Consider the following 20,740-nt stretch of genomic DNA (forward strand, 5'->3'; position numbering starts at 1 on the left):
CGTACCACCACAACCAAGCCCCGCCTACACAAGCCCCGCCCACAAGTGACCTTTTGACCTGACCTGTCAATTTGATGGAAGCGGTATTCCATCTCTCTCTAGGATCCAATGAGACCAACTGGCATGTATAGAGGCGTGTAATGCAAAAGGGCTGTTTTTGGTAGCATCTCTCGCTTACGGCCATACCACCCTGAACACGCCCGATCTCGTCTGATCTCGGAAGCTAAGCAGGGTAGGGTGTGGTTAGTACTTGGATGGGAGACCACCTGGGAATACCGGGTGCTGTAAGCTTTTCTCACTTTTACTTTATACAGGGGGCGCTCCACTTCACGATTAATTTAAATCTATCACTCCCCTTCCATTTTACTATTTTATATATATATTTTTTTTTTCTCTCATTCATAAAGGCAGCTTTTACACACCGTTTTACTCTAAATACTTCCTGGTAATTCTAGGTGCTGTAAGCTGTTCGTGCCTTTATTCCACCAGGGCGCGATCTTCTCACAAACTTGAAGACTGTCACTCCCCATTCACGTTTTACAACTTATTGTTAATGATAAAGAGACAGCTTTTTACACACAGTATTAAACAAAGTACTGATATTATTCCTCTTCAACTGACCGCTTTGTTTTCTATGCAAAAACCACTTCGCCACAGAAGACTCGATATTATTGGCATAGCAAGTTCTGCTCTTCTCCTTTCAAAACATGCTAAAAGCTGTATTTAAAAGAACAGATTGGCCGGGGTAATTCACACCCTTCAATGCCAGCTTAATGTTTAGGTTAGTGGGAGTCACAGAGGAATTAGGGATGGAAACTTCTTTGCTGGTGGTAGAAGCGGTCTGGTGAATTTTTAGAGAGAAGAGGCCGTCGATGTTTGAATGTAGAAAATTGTTCTGGCTGCAGCCTGCAGTATGGACTTGTTGGTGTGTGTAGCTCCCAGTGTTCTGACAGCGCGACGTTTTGGGGAAGCATGTGATTCAGCAGCTACCAGTGGGCTTCGTGCGGCAGAGATTTTGTGGCTGTTAGCGGAGTTGATAACAGAGGGTCGTTAAGAGAAGCCTGCATGCAGTAGGCAAAGGAGTAATGTTTGCCGGCGGGGGACGTGCGGCGATTAACCTGTGCGGTAGTGAAAAGGAGTTAAAAAGAAGGAAGTGTGCGGATGCGGAAAGAATGGAATAATTGTGGTAGGCTGCCGGCTGAGTAGTTTGGTGAATGTTTGGTGTGGGTCCGGCGCTGCCGATTGGATGGTGGGGCTGCAGTGTGAGTCAGATAAAAAAAAAAAAAAAACATTAGTAGGATCCAATGGGACCAACTGGCATGTATAGAGGCGTGTAATGCAAAAGGGATGTTTTTGGTAGCATCTCTTGCTTGCGGCCATACCACCCTGAACACGCCCGATCTCGTCTGATCTCGGAAGCTAAGCAGGGTAGGGTCTGGTTAGTACTTGGATGGGAGACCACCTGGGAATACCAGGTGCTGTAAGCTTTTCTCACTTTTACTTTATACAGGGGGCGCTCCACTTCACGATTAATTTAAATCTATCACTCCCCTTCCATTTTACTATTTTATATATATATATATATATTTTTTTTTTTCTCTCATTCATAAAGGCAGCTTTTAGAAACCGTTTTACTCTAAATACTTCCTGGTAATTCTAGGTGCTGTAAGCTGTTCGTGCCTTTATTCCACCAGGGCGCGATCTTCTCACAAACTTGAAGACTGTCACTCCCCATTCACATTTTACAACTTATTGTTAATGATAAAGAGACAGCTTTTTACACACAGTTTTAAACAAAGTACTGATATTATTCCTCTTCAACTGACCGCTTTGTTTTCTATGCAAAAACCACTTCGCCACAGAAGACTCGATATTATTGGCATAGCAAGTTCTGCTCTTCTCCTTTCAAAACTTGCTAAAAGCTGTATTTAAAAGAACAGATTGGCCGGGGTAATTCACACCCTTCAATGCCAGCTTAATGTTTAGGTTAGTGGGAGTCACAGAGGAATTAGGGATGGAAACTTCTTTGCTGGTGGTAGAAGCGGTCTGGTGAATTTTTAGAGAGAAGAGGCCGTCGATGTTTGAATGTAGAAAATTGTTCTGGCTGCAGCCTGCAGTATGGACTTGTTGGTGTGTGTAGCTCCCAGTGTTCTGACAGCGCGACGTTTTGGGGAAGCATGTGATTCAGCAGCTACCAGTGGGCTTCGTGCGGCGGAGATTTTGTGGCTGTTAGCGGAGTTGATAACAGAGGGTCGTTAAGAGAAGCCTGCATGCAGTAGGCAAAGGAGTAATGTTTGCCGGCGGGGGACGTGCGGCGATTAACCTGTGCGGTAGTGAAAAGGAGTTAAAAGGAAGGAAGTGTGAGGATGCGGAAAGAATGGAATAATTGTGGTAGGCTGCCGGCTGAGTAGTTTGGTGAATGTTTGGTGTGGGTCCGGCGCTGCCGATTGGATGGTGGGGCTGCAGTGTGAGTCAGATAAAAAAAAAAAAAACCAGGAGTAGGATCCAATGGGACTAACTGGCATGTATAGACGCGTGTAATGCAAAAGGGCTGTTTTTGGTAGCATCTCTCGCTTACGGCCATACCACCCTGAACACGCCTGATCTCGTCTGATCTCGGAAGCTAAGCAGGGTAGGGTCTGGTTAGTACTTGGATGGGAGACCTCCTGGGAATACCAGGTGCTGTAAGCTTTTCTCACTTTTACTTTAAACGGGGGGCGCTCCACTTCACGATTAATTTAAATCTATCACTCCCCTTCCATTTTACTATTATATATATATATATATATTTTTTTTTTTTCTCTCATTCATAAAGGCAGCTTTTAGAAACCGTTTTACTCTAAATACTTCCTGGTAATTCTAGGTGCTGTAAGCTGTTCGTGCCTTTATTCCACCAGGGCGCGATCTTCTCACAAACTTGAAGACTGTCACTCCCCATTCACGTTTTACAACTTATTGTTAATGATAAAGAGACAGCTTTTTACACACAGTTTTAAACAAAGTACTGATATTATTCCTCTTCAACTGACCGCTTTGTTTTCTATGCAAAAACCACTTCGCCACAGAAGACTCGATATTATTGGCATAGCAAGTTCTGCTCTTCTCCTTTCAAAACTTGCTAAAAGCTGTATTTAAAAGAACAGATTGGCCGGGGTAATTCACACCCTTCAATGCCAGCTTAATGTTTAGGTTAGTGGGAATCACAGAGGAATTAGGGATGGAAACTTCTTTGCTGGTGGTAGAAGCGGTCTGGTGAATTTTTAGAGAGAAGAGGCCGTCGATGTTTGAATGTAGAAAATTGTTCTGGTTGCAGCCTGCAGTATGGACTTGTTGGTGTGTGTAGCTCCCAGTGTTCTGACAGCGCGACGTTTTGGGGAAGCATGTGATTCAGCAGCTACCAGTGGGCTTCGTGCGGTGGAGATTTTGTGGCTGTTAGCGGAGTTGATAACAGAGGGTCGTTAAGAGAAGCCTGCATGCAGTAGGCAAAGGAGTAATGTTTGCCGGCGGGGGACGTGCGGCGATTAACCTGTACGGTAGTGAAAAGGAGTTAAAAAGAAGGAAGTGTGCGGATGCGGAAAGAATGGAATAATTGTGGTAGGCTGCTGGCTGAGTAGTTTGGTGAATGTTTGGTGTGGGTCCGGCGCTGCCGATTGGATGGTGGGGCTGCAGTGTGAGTCAGATAAAAAAAAAAAAAAGAACATTAGTAGGATCCAATGGGACCAACTGGCATGTATAGAGGCGTGTAATGCAAAAGGGCTGTTTTTGGTTGCATCTCTCGCTTACGGCCATACCACCCTGAACACGCCCGATCTCGTCTGATCTTGGAAGCTAAGCAGGGTAGGGTCTGGTTAGTACTTGGATGGGAGACCACCTGGGAATTCCAAGTGCTGTAAGCTTTTCTCACTTTTACTTCATACAGGTGGCGCTCCACTTCACGATTAATTTAAATCTATCACTCCCCTTCCATTTTACTATTTTATATATATATATATTTTTCTCTCATTCATAAAGGCAGCTTTTACACACCGTTTTACTCTAAATACTTCCTGGTAATTCTAGGTGCTGTAAGCTGTTCGTGCCTTTATTCCACCAGGGCGCGATCTTCTCACAAACTTGAAGACTGTCACTCCCCATTCACGTTTTACAACTTATTGTTAATGATAAAGAGACAGCTTTTTACACACAGTTTTAAACAAAGTACTGATATTATTCCTCTTCAACTGACCGCTTTGTTTTCTATGCAAAAACCACTTCGCCACAGAAGACTCGATATTATTGGCATAGCAAGTTCTGCTCTTCTCCTTTCAAAACTTGCTAAAAGCTGTATTTAAAAGAACAGATTGGCCGGGGTAATTCACACCCTTCAATGCCAGCTTAATGTTTAGGTTAGTGGGAATCACAGAGGAATTAGGGATGGAAACTTCTTTGCTGGTGGTAGAAGCGGTCTGGTGAATTTTTAGAGAGAAGAGGCCGTCGATGTTTGAATGTAGAAAATTGTTCTGGCTGCAGCCTGCAGTATGGACTTGTTGGTGTGTGTAGCTCCCAGTGTTCTGACAGCGCGATGTTTTGGGGAAGCATCTGATTCAGCAGCTACCAGTGGGCTTCGTGCGGCGGAGATTTTGTGGCTGTTAGCGGAGTTGATAACAGAGGGTCGTTAATAGAAGCCTGCATGCAGTAGGCAAAGGAGTAATGTTTGCCGGCGGGGGACGTGCGGCGATTAACCTGTGCGGTAGTGAAAAGGAGTTAAAAAGAAGGAAGTGTGCGGATGCGGAAAGAATGGAATAATTGTGGTAGGCTGCCGGCTGAGTAGTTTGGTGAATGTTTGGTGTGGGTCCGGCGCTGCCGATTGGATGGTGGGGCTGCAGTGTGAGTCAGATAAAAAAAAAAAAAACCAGGAGTAGGATCCAATGGGACTAACTGGCATGTATAGACGCGTGTAATGCAAAAGGGGTGTTTTTGGTCACGTCTCTCGCTTATGGCCATACCACCCTAAACACGCCCGATCTCATCCGATCTCGGAAGCCAAGCAGGGTAGGGTCTGGTCAGTACTTGGATGGGAGACCTCCTGGGAATACCAGGTGCTGTAAGCTTTTCTCACTTTTACTTTATACAGGGGGCGCTCCACTTCACGATTAATTTAAATCTATCACTCCCCTTCCATTTTACTATTTTATATATATATATATATATATATATATATATATATATATATATATATATATATATGTATATATATATATATATATATATATATATATATATATATATTTTTTTTTTTTTCTCTCATTCATAAAGGTAGCTTTTACACACCGTTTTACTCTAAATACTTCCTGGTAATTCTAGGTGCTGTAAGCTGTTCGTGCCTTTATTCCACCAGGGCGCGATCTTCTCACAAACTTGAAAACTGTCACTCCCCATTCACGTTTTACAACTTATTGTTAATGATAAAGAGACAGCTTTTTACACACAGTTTTAAACAAAGTACTGATATTATTCCTCTTCAACTGACCGCTTTGTTTTCTATGCAAAAACCACTTCGCCACAGAAGACTCGATATTATTGGCATAGCAAGTTCTGCTCTTCTCCTTTCAAAACTTGCTAAAAGCTGTATTTAAAAGAACAGATTGGCCCTTCAATGCCAGCTTAATGTTTAGGTTAGTGGGAATCACAGAGGAATTAGGGATGGAAACTTCTTTGCTGGTGGTAGAAGCGGTCTGGTGAATTTTTAGAGAAAAGAGGCCGTCGATGTTTGAATGTAAAAAATTGTTCTGGCTGCAGCCTGCAGTATGGACTTGTTGGTGTGTGTAGCTCCCAGTGTTCTGACAGCGCGACGTTTTGGGGAATCATGTGATTCAGCAGCTACCAGTGGGCTTCGTGCGGCGGAGATTTTGTGGCTGTTAGCGGAGTTGATAACAGAGGGTCGTTAAGAGAAGCCTGCATGCAGTAGGCAAAGGAGTAATGTTTGCCGGCAGGGGACGTGCGGCGATTAACCTGTGCGGTAGTGAAAAGGAGTTAAAAAGAAGGAAGTGTGCGGATGCGGAAAGAATGGAATAATTGTGGTAGGCTGCCGGCTGAGTAGTTTGGTGAATGTTTGGTGTGGGTCCGGCGCTGCCGATTGGATGGTGGTGCTGCAGTGTGAGTCAGATAAAAAAAAAAAAAAAACCAGGAGTAGGATCCAATGGGACTAACTGGCATGTATAGACGCGTGTAATGCAAAAGGGCTGTTTTTGGTAGCGTCTCTCACTTATGGCCATACCACCCTGAACACGCCAGATCTCATCCGATCTCGGAAGCCAAGCAGGGTAGGGTCTGGTTAGTACTTGGATGGGAGACCTCCTGGGAATACCAGGTGCTGTAAGCTTTTCTCACTTTTACTTTATACAGGGGGCGCTCCACTTCACGATTAATTTAAATCTATCACTCCCCTTCCATTTTACTATTTTATATATATATATATTTTTCTCTCATTCATAAAGGTAGCTTTTACACACCGTTTTACTCTAAATACTTCCTGGTAATTCAAGGTGCTCTAAGCTGTTCGTGCCTTTATTCCACCAGGGCGCGATCTTCTCACAAACTTGAAGACTGTCACTCCCCATTCACGTTTTACAACTTATTGTTAATGATAAAGAGACAGCTTTTTACACACAGTTTTAAACAAAGTACTGATATTATTCCTCTTCAACTGACCGCTTTGTTTTCTATGCAAAAACCACTTCGCCACAGAAGACTCGATATTATTGGCATAGCAAGTTCTGCTCTTCTCCTTTCAAAACTTGCTAAAAGCTGTATTTAAAAGAACAGATTGGCCGGGGTAATTCACACCCTTCAATGCCAGCTTAATGTTTAGGTTAGTGGGAATCACAGAGGAATTAGGGATGGAAACTTCTTTGCTGGTGGTAGAAGCGGTCTGGTGAATTTTTAGAGAGAAGAGGCCGTCGATGTTTGAATGTAGAAAATTGTTCTGGCTGCAGCCTGCAGTATGGACTTGTTGGTGTGTGTAGCTCCCAGTGTTCTGACAGCGCGACGTTTTGGGGAAGCATGTGATTCAGCAGCTACCAGTGGGCTTCGTGCGGCGGAGATTTTGTGGCTGTTAGCGGAGTTGATAACAGAGGGTCGTTAAGAGAAGCCTGCATGCAGTAGGCAAAGGAGTAATGTTTGCCGGCGGGGGACGTGCGGCGATTAACCTGTGCGGTAGTGAAAAGGAGTTAAAAAGAAGGAAGTGTGCGGATGCGGAAAGAATGGAATAATTGTGGTAGGCTGCCGGCTGAGTAGTTTGGTGAATGTTTGGTGTGGGTCCGGCGCTGCCGATTGGATGGTGGGGCTGCAGTGTGAGTCAGATAAAAAAAAAAAAAACCAGGAGTAGGATCCAATGGGACTAACTGGCATGTATAGACGCGTTCAATGCAAAAGGGGTGTTTTTGGTCACGTCTCTCGCTTACGGCCATACCACCCTAAACACGCCCGATCTCATCCGATCTCGGAAGCCAAGCAGGGTAGGGTCTGGTCAGTACTTGGATGGGAGACCTCCTGGGAATACCAGGTGCTGTAAGCTTTTCTCACTTTTACTTTATACAGGGGGCGCTCCACTTCACGATTAATTTAAATCTATCACTCCCCTTCCATTTTACTATTTTATATATATATATATTTTTCTCTCATTCAAAAAGGCAGCTTTTAGAAACCGTTTTACTCTAAATACTTCCTGGTAATTCTAGGTGCTGTAAGCTGTTCGTGCCTTTATTCCACCAGGGCGCGATCTTCTCACAAACTTGAAGACTGTCACTCCCCATTCACGTTTTACAACTTATTGTTAATGATAAAGAGACAGCTTTTTACACACAGTTTTAAACAAAGTACTGATATTATTCCTCTTCAACTGACCGCTTTGTTTTCTATGCAAAAACCACTTCGCCACAGAAGACTCGATATTATTGGCATAGCAAGTTCTGCTCTTCTCCTTTCAAAACTTGCTAAAAGCTGTATTTAAAAGAACAGATTGGCCGGGGTAATTCACACCCTTCAATGCCAGCTTAATGTTTAGGTTAGTGGGAATCACAGAGGAATTAGGGATGGAAACTTCTTTGCTGGTGGTAGAAGCGGTCTGGTGAATTTTTAGAGAGAAGAGGCCGTCGATGTTTGAATGTAGAAAATTGTTCTGGCTGCAGCCTACAGTATGGACTTGTTGGTGTGTGTAGCTCCCAGTGTTCTGACAGCGCAATGTTTTGGGGAAGCATCTGATTCAGCAGCTACCAGTGGGCTTGGTGCGGCGGAGATTTTGTGGCTGTTAGCGGAGTTGATAACAGAGGGTCGTTAATAGAAGCCTGCATGCAGTAGGCAAAGGAGTAATGTTTGCCGGTGGGGGACGTGCGGCGATTAACCTGTGCGGTAGTGAAAAGGAGTTAAAAAGAAGGAAGTGTGCGGATGCGGAAAGAATGGAATAATTGTTGTAGGCTGCCGGCTGAGTAGTTTGGTGAATGTTTGGTGTGGGTCCGGCGCTGCCGATTGGATGGTGGGGCTGCAGTGTGAGTCAGATAAAAAAAAAAAAAAAACAGGAGTAGGATCCAATGGGACTAACTGGCATGTATAGAGGCGTGTAATGCAAAAGGGCTGTTTTTGGTCACGTCTCTCGCTTACGGCCATACCACCCTAAACACGCCCGATCTCATCCGATCTCGGAAGCCAAGCAGGGTAGGGTCTGGTCAGTACTTGGATGGGAGACCTCCTGGGAATACCAGGTGCTGTAAGCTTTTCTCACTTTTACTTTATACAGGGGGCGCTCCACTTCACGATTAATTTAAATCTATCACTCCCCTTCCATTTTACTATTTTATATATATATATATTTTTCTCTCATTCAAAAAGGCAGCTTTTAGAAACCGTTTTACTCTAAATACTTCCTGGTAATTCTAGGTGCTGTAAGCTGTTCGTGCCTTTATTCCACCAGGGCGCGATCTTCTCACAAACTTGAAGACTGTCACTCCCCATTCACGTTTTACAACTTATTGTTAATGATAAAGAGACAGCTTTTTACACACAGTTTTAAACAAAGTACTGATATTATTCCTCTTCAACTGACCGCTTTGTTTTCTATGCAAAAACCACTTCGCCACAGAAGACTCGATATTATTGGCATAGCAAGTTCTGCTCTTCTCCTTTCAAAACTTGCTAAAAGCTGTATTTAAAAGAACAGATTGGCCGGGGTAATTCACACCCTTCAATGCCAGCTTAATGTTTAGGTTAGTGGGAATCACAGAGGAATTAGGGATGGAAACTTCTTTGCTGGTGGTAGAAGCGTTCTGGTGAATTTTTAGAGAGAAGAGGCCGTCGATGTTTGAATGTAGAAAATTGTTCTGGCTGCAGCCTGCAGTATGGACTTGTTGGTGTGTGTAGCTCCCAGTGTTCTGACAGCGCGATGTTTTGGGGAAGCATCTGATTCAGCAGCTACCAGTGGGCTTGGTGCGGTGGAGATTTTGTGGCTGTTAGCGGAGTTGATAACAGAGGGTCGTTAATAGAAGCCTGCATGCAGTAGGCAAAGGAGTAATGTTTGCCGGCGGGGGACGTGCGGCGATTAACCTGTGCGGTAGTGAAAAGGAGTTAAAAAGAAGGAAGTGTGCGGATGCGGAAAGAATGGAATAATTGTGGTAGGCTGCCGGCTGAGTAGTTTGGTGAATGTTTGGTGTGGGTCCGGCGCTGCCGATTGGATGGTGGGGCTGCAGTGTGAGTCAGATAAAAAATAAAAAAAAACCAGGAGTAGGATCCAATGGGACTAACTGGCATGTATAGACGCGTGTAATGCAAAAGGGGTGTTTTTGGTCACGTCTCTCGCTTACGGCCATACCACCCTGAACACGCCCGATCTCATCCGATCTCGGAAGCCAAGCAGGGTAGGGTCTGGTCAGTACTTGGATGGGAGACCTCCTGGGAATACCAGGTGCTGTAAGCTTTTCTCACTTTTACTTTATACAGGGGGCGCTCCACTTCACGATTAATTTAAATCTATCACTCCCCTTCCATTTTACTATTTTATATATATATATATTTTCTCTCTTTCATAAAGCCAGCTTTTAGAAACCGTTTTACTCTAAATACTTCCTGGTAATTCTAGGTGCTGTAAGCTGTTCGTGCCTTTATTCCACCAGGGCGCGATCTTCTCACAAACTTGAAGACTGTCACTCCCCATTCACGTTTTACAACTTATTGTTAATGATAAAGAGACAGCTTTTTACACACAGTTTTAAACAAAGTACTGATATTATTCCTCTTCAACTGACCGCTTTGTTTTCTATGCAAAAACCACTTCGCCACAGAAGACTCGATATTATTGGCATAGCAAGTTCTGCTCTTCTCCTTTCAAAACTTGCTAAAAGCTGTATTTAAAAGAACAGATTGGCCGGGGTAATTCACACCCTTCAATGCCAGCTTAATGTTTAGGTTAGTGGGAATCACAGAGGAATTAGGGATGGAAACTTCTTTGCTGGTGGTAGAAGCGGTCTGGTGAATTTTTAGAGAGAAGAGGCCGTCGATGTTTGAATGCAGAAAATTGTTCTGGCTGCAGCCTGCAGTATGGACTTGTTGGTGTGTGTAGCTCCCAGTGTTCTGACAGCGCGATGTTTTGGGGAAGCATCTGATTCAGCAGCTACCAGTGGGCTTGGTGCGGCGGAGATTTTGTGGCTGTTAGCGGAGTTGATAACAGAGGGTCGTTAATAGAAGCCTGCATGCAGTAGGCAAAGGAGTAATGTTTGCCGGCGGGGGACGTGCGGCGATTAACCTGTGCGGTAGTGAAAAGGAGTTAAAAAGAAGGAAGTGTGCGGATGCGGAAAGAATGGAATAATTGTGGTAGGCTGCCGGCTGAGTAGTTTGGTGAATGTTTGGTGTGGGTCCGGCGCTGCCGATTGGATGGTGGGGCTGCAGTGTGAGTCAGATAAAAAAAAAAAAAAGAACATTAGTAGTATCCAATGGGACTAACTGGCATGTATAGACGCGTGTAATGCAAAAGGGCTGTTTTTGGTCACGTCTCTCGCTTACGGCCATACCACCCTGAACACGCCCGATCTCATCCGATCTCGGAAGCCAAGCAGGGTAGGGTCTGGTCAGTACTTGGATGGGAGACCTCCTGGGAATACCAGGTGCTGTAAGCTTTTCTCACTTTTACTTTATACAGGGGGCGCTCCACTTCACGATTAATTTAAATCTATCACTCCCCTTCCATTTTACTATTTTATATATATATATTTTTTCTCTCTTTCATAAAGCCAGCTTTTAGAAACCGTTTTACTCTAAATACTTCCTGGTAATTCTAGGTGCTGTAAGCTGTTCGTGCCTTTATTCCACCAGGGCGCGATCTTCTCACAAACTTGAAGACTGTCACTCCCCATTCACGTTTTACAACTTATTGTTAATGATAAAGAGACAGCTTTTTACACACAGTTTTAAACAAAGTACTGATATTATTCCTCTTCAACTGACCGCTTTGTTTTCTATGCAAAAACCACTTCGCCACAGAAGACTCGATATTATTGGCATAGCAAGTTCTGCTCTTCTCCTTTCAAAACTTGCTAAAAGCTGTATTTAAAAGAACAGATTGGCCGGGGTAATTCACACCCTTCAATGCCAGCTTAATGTTTAGGTTAGTGGGAATCACAGAGGAATTAGGGATGGAAACTTCTTTGCTGGTGGTAGAAGCGGTCTGGTGAATTTTTAGAGAGAAGAGGCCGTCGATGTTTGAATGTAGAAAATTGTTCTGGCTGCAGCCTGCAGTATGGACTTGTTGGTGTGTGTAGCTCCCAGTGTTCTGACAGCGCGATGTTTTGGGGAAGCATCTGATTCAGCAGCTACCAGTGGGCTTGGTGCGGCGGAGATTTTGTGGCTGTTAGCGGAGTTGATAACAGAGGGTCGTTAATAGAAGCCTGCATGCAGTAGGCAAAGGAGTAATGTTTGCCGGCGGGGGACGTGCGGCGATTAACCTGTGCGGTAGTGAAAAGGAGTTAAAAAGAAGGAAGTGTGCGGATGCGGAAAGAATGGAATAATTGTGGTAGGCTGCCGGCTGAGTAGTTTGGTGAATGTTTGGTGTGGGTCCGGCGCTGCCGATTGGATGGTGGGGCTGCAGTGTGAGTCAGATAAAAAAAAAAAAAACCAGGAGTAGGATCCAATGGGACTAACTGGCATGTATAGACGCGTGTAATGCAAAAGGGGTGTTTTTGGTCACGTCTCTCGCTTACGGCCATACCACCCTAAACACGCCCGATCTCATCCGATCTCGGAAGCCAAGCAGGGTAGGGTCTGGTCAGTACTTGGATGGGAGACCTCCTGGGAATACCAGGTGCTGTAAGCTTTTCTCACTTTTACTTTATACAGGGGGCGCTCCACTTCACGATTAATTTAAATCTATCACTCCCCTTCCATTTTACTATTTTATATATATATATATTTTTCTCTCATTCAAAAAGGCAGCTTTTAGAAACCGTTTTACTCTAAATACTTCCTGGTAATTCTAGGTGCTGTAAGCTGTTCGTGCCTTTATTCCACCAGGGCGCGATCTTCTCACAAACTTGAAGACTGTCACTCCCCATTCACGTTTTACAACTTATTGTTAATGATAAAGAGACAGCTTTTTACACACAGTTTTAAACAAAGTACTGATATTATTCCTCTTCAACTGACCGCTTTGTTTTCTATGCAAAAACCACTTCGCCACAGAAGACTCGATATTATTGGCATAGCAAGTTCTGCTCTTCTCCTTTCAAAACTTGCTAAAAGCTGTATTTAAAAGAACAGATTGGCCGGGGTAATTCACACCCTTCAATGCCAGCTTAATGTTTAGGTTAGTGGGAATCACAGAGGAATTAGGGATGGAAACTTCTTTGCTGGTGGTAGAAGCGGTCTGGTGAATTTTTAGAGAGAAGAGGCCGTCGATGTTTGAATGTAGAAAATTGTTCTGGCTGCAGCCTGCAGTATGGACTTGTTCGTGTGTGTAGCTCCCAGTGTTCTGACAGCGCGATGTTTTGGGGAAGCATCTGATTCAGCAGCTACCAGTGGGCTTGGTGCGGCGGAGATTTTGTGGCTGTTAGCGGAGTTGATAACAGAGGGTCGTTAAGAGAAGCCTGCATGCAGTAGGCAAAGGAGTAATGTTTGCTGGCGGGGGACGTGCGGCGATTAACCTGTGCGGTAGTGAAAAGGAGTTAAAGAGAAGGAAGTGTGCGGATGCGGAAAGAATGGAATAATTGTGGTAGGCTGCCGGCTGAGTAGTTTGGTGAATGTTTGGTGTGGGTCCGGCGTTGCCGATTGGATGGTGGGGCTGCAGTGTGAGTCACATAAAAAAAAAAAAAAAACCAGGAGTAGGATCCAATGGGACCAACTGGCATGTATAGAGGCGTGTAATGCAAAAGGGCTGTTTTTGGTAGCGTCTCTCGCTTATGGCCATACCACCCTGACCACACCCGATCTCATCTGATCTCGGAAGCTAAGCAGCGTAGGGTCTGGATAGTACTTGGATGGGAGACCACCTGGGAATACCAGGTGCTGTAAGCTTTTCTCACTTTTACTTTATACAGGGGGCGCTCCACTTCACGAATAATTTAAATCTAGCACTCCCCTTCCATTTTACTATTTTATATATATATATTTTTTTTCTCTCTTTCATAAAGCCAGCTTTTAGAAACCGTTTTACTCTAAATACTTCCTGGTAATTCTAGGTGCTGTAAGCTGTTCGTGCCTTTATTCCACCAGGGCGCGATCTTCTCACAAACTTGAAGACTGTCACTCCCCATTCACGTTTTACAACTTATTGTTAATAATAAAGAGACAGCTTTTTACACACAGTTTTAAACAAAGTACTGATATAATTCCTCTTCAACTCACCGGTTTGTTTTCTATGCAAAAACCACTTGACCACAGAAGACTCGATATTATTGGCATAGCAAGGTCTGCTCTTCTCCTCCTTTCAAAACTCGCTAAAAGCTGTATTTAAAAGAGCAGGTTGGCCGGGGTAATTCACACCCTTCAATGCCAGCTTAATGTTTAGGTTAGTGGGAATCACAGAGGAATTAGGGATGGAAACTTCTTTGCTGGTGGTAGAAGCGTTCTGGTGAATTTTTAGAGAGAAGAGGCCGTCAATGTTTGAATGTAGAAAATTGTTCTGGCTGCAGCCTGCAGTATGGACTTGTTGGTGTGTGTAGCTCCCAGTGTTCTGACAGCGTGACGTTTTGGGGAAGCATGTGATTCAGCAGCTACCAGTGGGCTTCGTGCGGCGGAGATTTTGTGGCTGTTAGCGGAGTTGATAACAGAGGGTCGTTAAGAGAAGCCTGCATGCAGTAGGCAAAGGAGTAATGTTTGCCGGCGGGGGACGTGCGGCGATTAACCTGTGCGGTAGTGAAAAGGAGTTAAAAAGAAGGAAGTGTGCGGATGCGGAAAGAATGGAATAATTGTGGTAGGCTGCCGGCTGAGTAGTTTGGTGAATGTTTGGTGTGGGTCCGGCGCTGCCGATTGGATGGTGGGGCTGCAGTGTGAGTCAGATAAAAAAAAAAAAAAAACATTAGTAGGATCCAATGGGACCAACTGGCATGTATAGAGGCGTGTAATGCAAAAGGGATGTTTTTGGTAGCATCTCTTGCTTGCGGCCATACCACCCTGAACACGCCCGATCTCATCTGATCTTGGAAACTAAGCAGTGTAGGGACTGGTTAGTACTTGGATGGGAGACCACCTGGGAATACCAGGTGCTGTAAGCTTTTCTCACTTTTACTTTATACAGGGGGCGCTCCACTTCACGATTAATTTAAATCTAGCACTCCCCTTCCATTTTACTATTTTATATATATATATTTTTTCTCTCTTTCATAAAGGCAGCTTTTAGAAACCGTTTTACTCTAAATACTTCCTGGTAATTCTAGGTGCTGTAAGCTGTTCGTGCCTTTATTCCACCAGGGCGCGATCTTCTCACAAACTTGAAGACTGTCACTCCCCATTCACGTTTTACAACTTATTGTTAATGATAAAGAGACAGCTTTTTACACACAGTTTTAAACAAAGTACTGATATTATTCCTCTTCAACTGACCGCTTTGTTTTCTATGCAAAAACCACTTCGCCACAGAAGACTCGATATTATTGGCATTGCAAGTTCTGCTCTTCTCCATTCAAAACTTGCTAAAAGCTGTATTTAAAAGAACAGATTGGCCGGGGTAATTCACACCCTTCAATGCCAGCTTAATGTTTAGGTTAGTGGGAATCACAGAGGAATTAGGGATGGAAACTTCTTTGCTGGTGGTAGAAGCGGTCTGGTGAATTTTTAGAGAGAAGAGGCCGTCGATGTTTGAATGTAGAAAATTGTTCTGGCTGCAGCCTGCAGTATGGACTTGTTGGTGTGTGTAGCTCCCAGTGTTCTGACAGCGTGACGTTTTGGGGAAGCATGTGATTCAGCAGCTACCAGTGGGCTTCGTGCGGCGGAGATTTTGTGGCTGTTAGCGGAGTTGATAACAGAGGGTCGTTAAGAGAAGCCTGCATGCAGTAGGCAAAGGAGTAATGTTTGCCGGCGGGGGACGTGCGGCGATTAACCTGTGCGGTAGTGAAAAGGAGTTAAAAAGAAGGAAGTGTGCGGATGCGGAAAGAATGGAATAATTGTGGTAGGCTGCTGGCTGAGTGTTAGGTTGAAGAAACTGTTAGTAATCATTTGTTATCATTTCTGTATAATCAGCAATGAGTGTAAATATGTATATACATTATTTTGTTTTTCTTTACCTTCATACTTTAGATTATATTAGTTTACACGTATCCTGAGCACGTGTTTAAATAGTTGTCCACCTGAGTAAAACCAGAACTTCTTCTTCTCTCACAGTCTTTTCTTTGTTCTCACTCCAAGACCCCTGCCCCCCATTGACTATAAATAAAGGTGCCAAGGGGAACCACCCTTTGTAACACATTCCTTTGTAGCCTAGCATGCAGAGAGTGTGGTTACCCTTGTGCAAATAAAACTCTAAGTGTGTTGTCTCGTAATTAATGGTGTGTACAGAGTTGGAGTGGAAAGCCTGTCGCTTTCTCCAACATATACTGTATTGTAGTTTGGTCCTGTGTGCAGGGTTGGAGTGGAAAGCCTGACGCTTTCTCCAACATATTATTTGGTCCTTCGAGCCGGATCCGAGGACACCTGACGACATCGCCAGCGCACCGAGAGGAGCGACACCGAAGTCTGTCGACAGCCACTCGGAGACGGGTGCAAGAAAGACCTGTGACGTGAATTCGTCATCAGGCCGGTGGTTAGAACTGCGCTCGACGTCTGGTGATGTCTGACGGACCTCGGTGGCGGAACACAGGCACACAGGACAGGTGAGACAACAAAGGTTATTCAGCTAAATAACCGGGTCAATTGACGTGGGTTAGGCTTAGCCGTAATTAAGCAGAAAAGGGGTTAGGCTTAGCCGTAATTAAGCAGAAAAGGGGTTAGGCTTAGCCGTAATTAAGCGAAATATGAACATGCATGTATTGTGTGAATGACTGGACTAAGACTATTATAGAGGCTTAGAGTTGCTTTGGTCAGTCCATTTCTTATTTTGCCTGGTGGGAAAGAAGTACTGGTGATTGAAGGATCAAGGACGGGTTTCATCCCTGAAAACCGATACCGCTGCACGAACAGCGTGCAGTAGAAGGCCGTATTGGTGTCCTCCCATATATCTCGTACCAGTGAAATTCCACCCAGGACCTGTGTAGTGCGGAGACGGGAAAGAAAAAAAATGGGAAAGAATCAGAGTAAGAGGATTGAACTAGAGGGAGATGAGAAGTTTATGGAAGGATATAAACCAGGTTCAGGACAAATAAGTAATCAGAGGTGGAGAAAAAAACATGGGTTTGAAGGGAAACTCCACACTCCAGATATCTTAAAATTACAAGGAAATTTAAGACTAGAAATGTTACAAACCTTGAAGAAAGGAAAATTGGAGAAAAGGAAAAAAGAATATAAGTATTCAGATAATTGGTTGGAACAAAGTAAGTTAAGAGATGTACGTAGAAAGCAGAAAAAGGATGATAGAAAGGATAAATTAACTGCAGCCGCTCTAGTCACTTTAGATGATGAGACGGTGGCCAAAATAAAACATAGAGAAAATAGACCACCAGCACCGCCACTATTGCCTGCCCCCATGCAACCCGTAGATAGAAGGGAAATAAAACAACCATCAGCTATGGGCACAATACCAAAGAAGCCATCATCTCTTCCTTCTTCCCCCATTATAACTAGGAGTAGAGATCCTACGTTATACCCTGTGCGCGATCTAGCTACTGCTAAGGTTCGATGGCATCCGCGAAATGAAGGCATTGATATTGATAGTGAAGAGGAAGAAATAGAATTACAATGCCCCCTAGTGGAGGTGGCAAACCCTAATAGAGAGCCAGATGGAGGACCTGAAACAATGTTAGTCTATAGACCATGGACAGCTGAAGATAGAACGGCAGCATTAAAGGGAATACCTCCTGTTGATGAAGGGGTACCAGAATTTTGGACAGCAATATTGGAACTACAGAGCAGTTTCCACCTGAATGGTAGAGAAATGTTCCAATGTTTAAGACAGCTGTTCAATCATAAATGGGGAAGAGTAGCAGGAGACTTTACTGGTCATGGACCAGACAATCAACCACTTGCACATAATTCACAAGCTCTGCAACAGAGTATGCAGCAATTACATGGAAGGATAGAGACAGTGTTTATGAGACGAGCAGATTATGGCAGAATTGCACAATGCAAGCAAAAAGATGGAGAAGAGCCAGAGGATTTTATGGATAGGATGAGAGTGGTGTTTAGAGGGAATTCAGGAATTCCTCATAATGAGGAAAATGGAGGAGTTTATCAGCAACAGTTAAAACGTGCGTTCATCACAGGGCTAAAACCTGAACTGAAGAGATACATAGATAAACATTGGGTACATCAGAATACTGGTTCAGTGCAGCAAGCCCTAGAATATGCCCAACACGCCCATACAGCACAAAAACAGAAATCAGACGCAGTGTTTGCTGCTAATGATACTGTTGCAATAATACATATGAATCCTCCGGGGAGGGGAGGGTTCAGAGGAAGGTCACGAGGCCGAGGAAGGGGGAGAGGTGCTTTTAGGAGCAATCAGCGAAATTTATTACAGCAAGATAACACTTGCTGGACATGCGGAAAACTTGGGCACTTAGCTAGGCAATGTAGAACCAAGTTTATAAACAACCCAAATTCCACAGAGAATCAATGACAATTAGCCTGTGAACTATCAAAAGAGCCAGATAAGCTGCAAAAACAGGATGAGACAGAAGAGATAGATTTGCAAGCAGTTTGCCAACTGCTAGCACTAAAACAACTTGAAGAACTACCAAAACGAAGGCTTATTATATCCATCCATCCATCCATCATCTCCCGCTTGATCCGGAGTCGGGTCGCGGGGGCAGCAGCCTCAGCAGGGAGACCCAGACTTCCCTCTCCCCGGCCACTTCGTCTAGCTCCTCTGGGGGGACCCCGAGGCGTTCCCAGGCCAGCCGAGAGACATAGTCTCTCCAGCGTGTCCTGGGTCTTCCCCGGGGCCTCCTCCCAGTGGGACATGCCCGGAATACCTCCCCAGGGAGACGTCCCGGAGGCATCCTGATCAGATGCCCGAGCCACCTCATCTGGCTCCTCTCGATGCGGAGGAGCAGCGGCTCTACTCTGAGTCCCCTCCGAATGACTGAGCTCCTCACCCTATCTCTAAGGGAGAGCCCAGCCACCCTGCGGAGGAAACTCATTTCGGCCGCTTGTACCCGCGATCTCGTTCTTTCGGTCACTACCCAAAGCTCATGACCATAGGTGAGGGTAGGAACGTAGATCGACTGGTAAATCGAGAGCTTCGCCTTTTGGCTCAGCTCTCTCTTCACCATGACAGACCGATGCAGAGCCCGCATGACTGCTGACGCCGCACCGATCCGCCTGTCGATCTCCCGCTCCATCGTTCCCCCACTCGTGAACAAGATCCCGAGATACTTAAACTCCTCCACTTGGGGGAGGACCCCATCCCCAACCCGGAGAGAGCACTCTACCCTTTTCCGGCTGAGAACCATGGTCTCGGATTTGGAGGTGCTGATTCTCATCCCAGCCGCTTCGCACTCGGCTGCGAACTGCTCCAGTGAGAGCTGAAGGTCACGGCTCGATGAGGCCAACAGAACCACATCATCCGCAAAAAGCAGAGACCTAATCCTGAGGTCACCGAACCGGACGCCCTCAACGCCCTGGCTGCGCCTAGAAATTCTGTCCATAAAAACTATGAACAGAATCGGTGACAAAGGGCAGCCCTGACGGAGTCCAACCCTCACCGGAAACGAGTCCGACTTATTGCCGCCCATGCGGACCAAACTCTGGCACCGGTCATACAGGGACCGAACCGCCCTTAAAAGGGAGCCCGGTACCCCATACTCCCGGAGCACTCCCCACAGGACCCCACGAGGGACACGGTCGAATGCCTTTTCCAAGTCCACAAAGCACATGTAGACTGGTCGGGCAAACTCCCATGAACCCTCCAGAACCCTGCTGAGAGTATAGAGCTGGTCCACTGTTCCACGGCCAGGGCGAAAACCACACTGCTCCTCCTGAATCCGAGGTTCGACAATCCGGCGGACCCTCCTTTCCAGGACCCCCGAATAGACCTTACCAGGGAGGCTGAGGAGTGTGATCCCCCTGTAGTTGGAGCACACCCTCCGGTCCCCCTTCTTAAAGAGGGGGACCACCACCCCGGTCTGCCAGTCCAGAGGTACTGCCCCCGATGTCCACGCGATGCTGCAGATGCGTGTCAACCAGGACAGCCCCGCAGCATCCAGAGCCTTGAGGAACTCTGGGCGAATCTCGTCCACCCCCGGGGCCCGGCCACCGAGGAGCTTTTTGACCACCTCAGCGACCTCCACCCCCGAGATAGGCGAGTCCACCCCCAAGTCCCCACACTCTGCTTCCATATCGGAAGGCGTGTCGGTGGGATTGAGGAGGTCTTCGAAGTACTCCCCCCACCGACCCAAAACGTCCCGAGCTGAGGTCAGCAGCGCACCATCCCCACCATAAATAGTGTCGATGCTGCACCGCTTTCCCGCCCGGAGCCGCCGGATGGTGGACCAGAATCTCCTCGAAGCCGTCCGGAAGTCGTTCTCCATGGCCTCACCAAACTCCTCCCACACCCGAGTTTTTGCCTCAGCGACCGCCAAAGCCGCATTCCGCTTGGCCTGCCGGTAGCCGTCAGCTGCGTCTGGAGTCCCACAGGCCAGAAAGGCCCGATAAGACTCCTTCTTCAGCTTGACGGCATCCCTTACCACCGGTGTCCACCAGCGGGTTCGGGGATTACCGCCGCGACAGGCACCGACCACCTTGCGGCCGCAGCTCCGGTCAGCCGCCTCCACAATGGAGGCACGGAACATGGCCCATTCGGACTCAATGTCCCCCGCCTCCCCCGGGATATGGGAGAAGTTCTGCCGGAGGTAGGAGTTGAAACTCTCCCTGACAGGGGATTCCGCCAGACGTTCCCAGCAGACCCTCACTATACGCTTGGGCCTGCCAGGCCTGGCCGGCTTCCTCCCCCACCAGCGGAGCCAACCCACCACCAGGTAGTGATCGGTTGACAGCTCCGCCCCTCTCTTCACCCGAGTGTCCAAAACATGCGGCCGCAAGTCCGACGACACGACTACAAAGTCGATCATCGAACTGCGGCCTAGGGTGTCCTGGTGCCAAGTGCACATATGGACACCCTTATGCTTGAACATGG

General features: G+C 46.0%; 13 non-coding genes across 13 annotated transcripts; all 13 read left to right on the forward strand.

Annotated features, from left to right (window-relative positions):
* The first annotated feature begins 172 nt into the window (after positions 1-172).
* Positions 173-291, forward strand: LOC125734719 (5S ribosomal RNA). Its single transcript, XR_007394022.1, has one exon. It is a non-coding gene; the product is annotated as a 5S ribosomal RNA (ribosomal RNA).
* Positions 292-1,368: 1,077 nt separating this feature from the next.
* LOC125732812 (5S ribosomal RNA) lies at positions 1,369-1,487 on the forward strand. Its single transcript, XR_007392178.1, has one exon. It is a non-coding gene; the product is annotated as a 5S ribosomal RNA (ribosomal RNA).
* Positions 1,488-2,572: 1,085 nt separating this feature from the next.
* LOC125732931 (5S ribosomal RNA) lies at positions 2,573-2,691 on the forward strand. Its single transcript, XR_007392294.1, has one exon. It is a non-coding gene; the product is annotated as a 5S ribosomal RNA (ribosomal RNA).
* Positions 2,692-3,777: 1,086 nt separating this feature from the next.
* LOC125735556 (5S ribosomal RNA) lies at positions 3,778-3,896 on the forward strand. The gene has a single exon (XR_007394850.1). It is a non-coding gene; the product is annotated as a 5S ribosomal RNA (ribosomal RNA).
* Positions 3,897-4,971: 1,075 nt separating this feature from the next.
* Positions 4,972-5,090, forward strand: LOC125735151 (5S ribosomal RNA). Its single transcript, XR_007394448.1, has one exon. It is a non-coding gene; the product is annotated as a 5S ribosomal RNA (ribosomal RNA).
* Positions 5,091-6,242: 1,152 nt separating this feature from the next.
* Positions 6,243-6,361, forward strand: LOC125735844 (5S ribosomal RNA). The gene has a single exon (XR_007395130.1). It is a non-coding gene; the product is annotated as a 5S ribosomal RNA (ribosomal RNA).
* Positions 6,362-7,436: 1,075 nt separating this feature from the next.
* Positions 7,437-7,555, forward strand: LOC125734411 (5S ribosomal RNA). The gene has a single exon (XR_007393724.1). It is a non-coding gene; the product is annotated as a 5S ribosomal RNA (ribosomal RNA).
* Positions 7,556-8,631: 1,076 nt separating this feature from the next.
* On the forward strand, positions 8,632-8,750 carry LOC125734412 (5S ribosomal RNA). The gene has a single exon (XR_007393725.1). It is a non-coding gene; the product is annotated as a 5S ribosomal RNA (ribosomal RNA).
* A 1,077-nt stretch (positions 8,751-9,827) lies between these two features.
* Positions 9,828-9,946, forward strand: LOC125732867 (5S ribosomal RNA). The gene has a single exon (XR_007392231.1). It is a non-coding gene; the product is annotated as a 5S ribosomal RNA (ribosomal RNA).
* A 1,076-nt stretch (positions 9,947-11,022) lies between these two features.
* LOC125732868 (5S ribosomal RNA) lies at positions 11,023-11,141 on the forward strand. Its single transcript, XR_007392232.1, has one exon. It is a non-coding gene; the product is annotated as a 5S ribosomal RNA (ribosomal RNA).
* A 1,074-nt stretch (positions 11,142-12,215) lies between these two features.
* On the forward strand, positions 12,216-12,334 carry LOC125734413 (5S ribosomal RNA). The gene has a single exon (XR_007393726.1). It is a non-coding gene; the product is annotated as a 5S ribosomal RNA (ribosomal RNA).
* A 1,077-nt stretch (positions 12,335-13,411) lies between these two features.
* Positions 13,412-13,530, forward strand: LOC125734389 (5S ribosomal RNA). The gene has a single exon (XR_007393703.1). It is a non-coding gene; the product is annotated as a 5S ribosomal RNA (ribosomal RNA).
* Positions 13,531-14,610: 1,080 nt separating this feature from the next.
* On the forward strand, positions 14,611-14,729 carry LOC125731062 (5S ribosomal RNA). Its single transcript, XR_007391351.1, has one exon. It is a non-coding gene; the product is annotated as a 5S ribosomal RNA (ribosomal RNA).
* Positions 14,730-20,740: the final 6,011 nt, after the last annotated feature.

Source organism: Brienomyrus brachyistius, chromosome 2 (genome assembly GCF_023856365.1).
Source record: "Brienomyrus brachyistius isolate T26 chromosome 2, BBRACH_0.4, whole genome shotgun sequence".
NCBI classification, from domain to species: Eukaryota; Metazoa; Chordata; class Actinopteri; order Osteoglossiformes; family Mormyridae; genus Brienomyrus; species Brienomyrus brachyistius.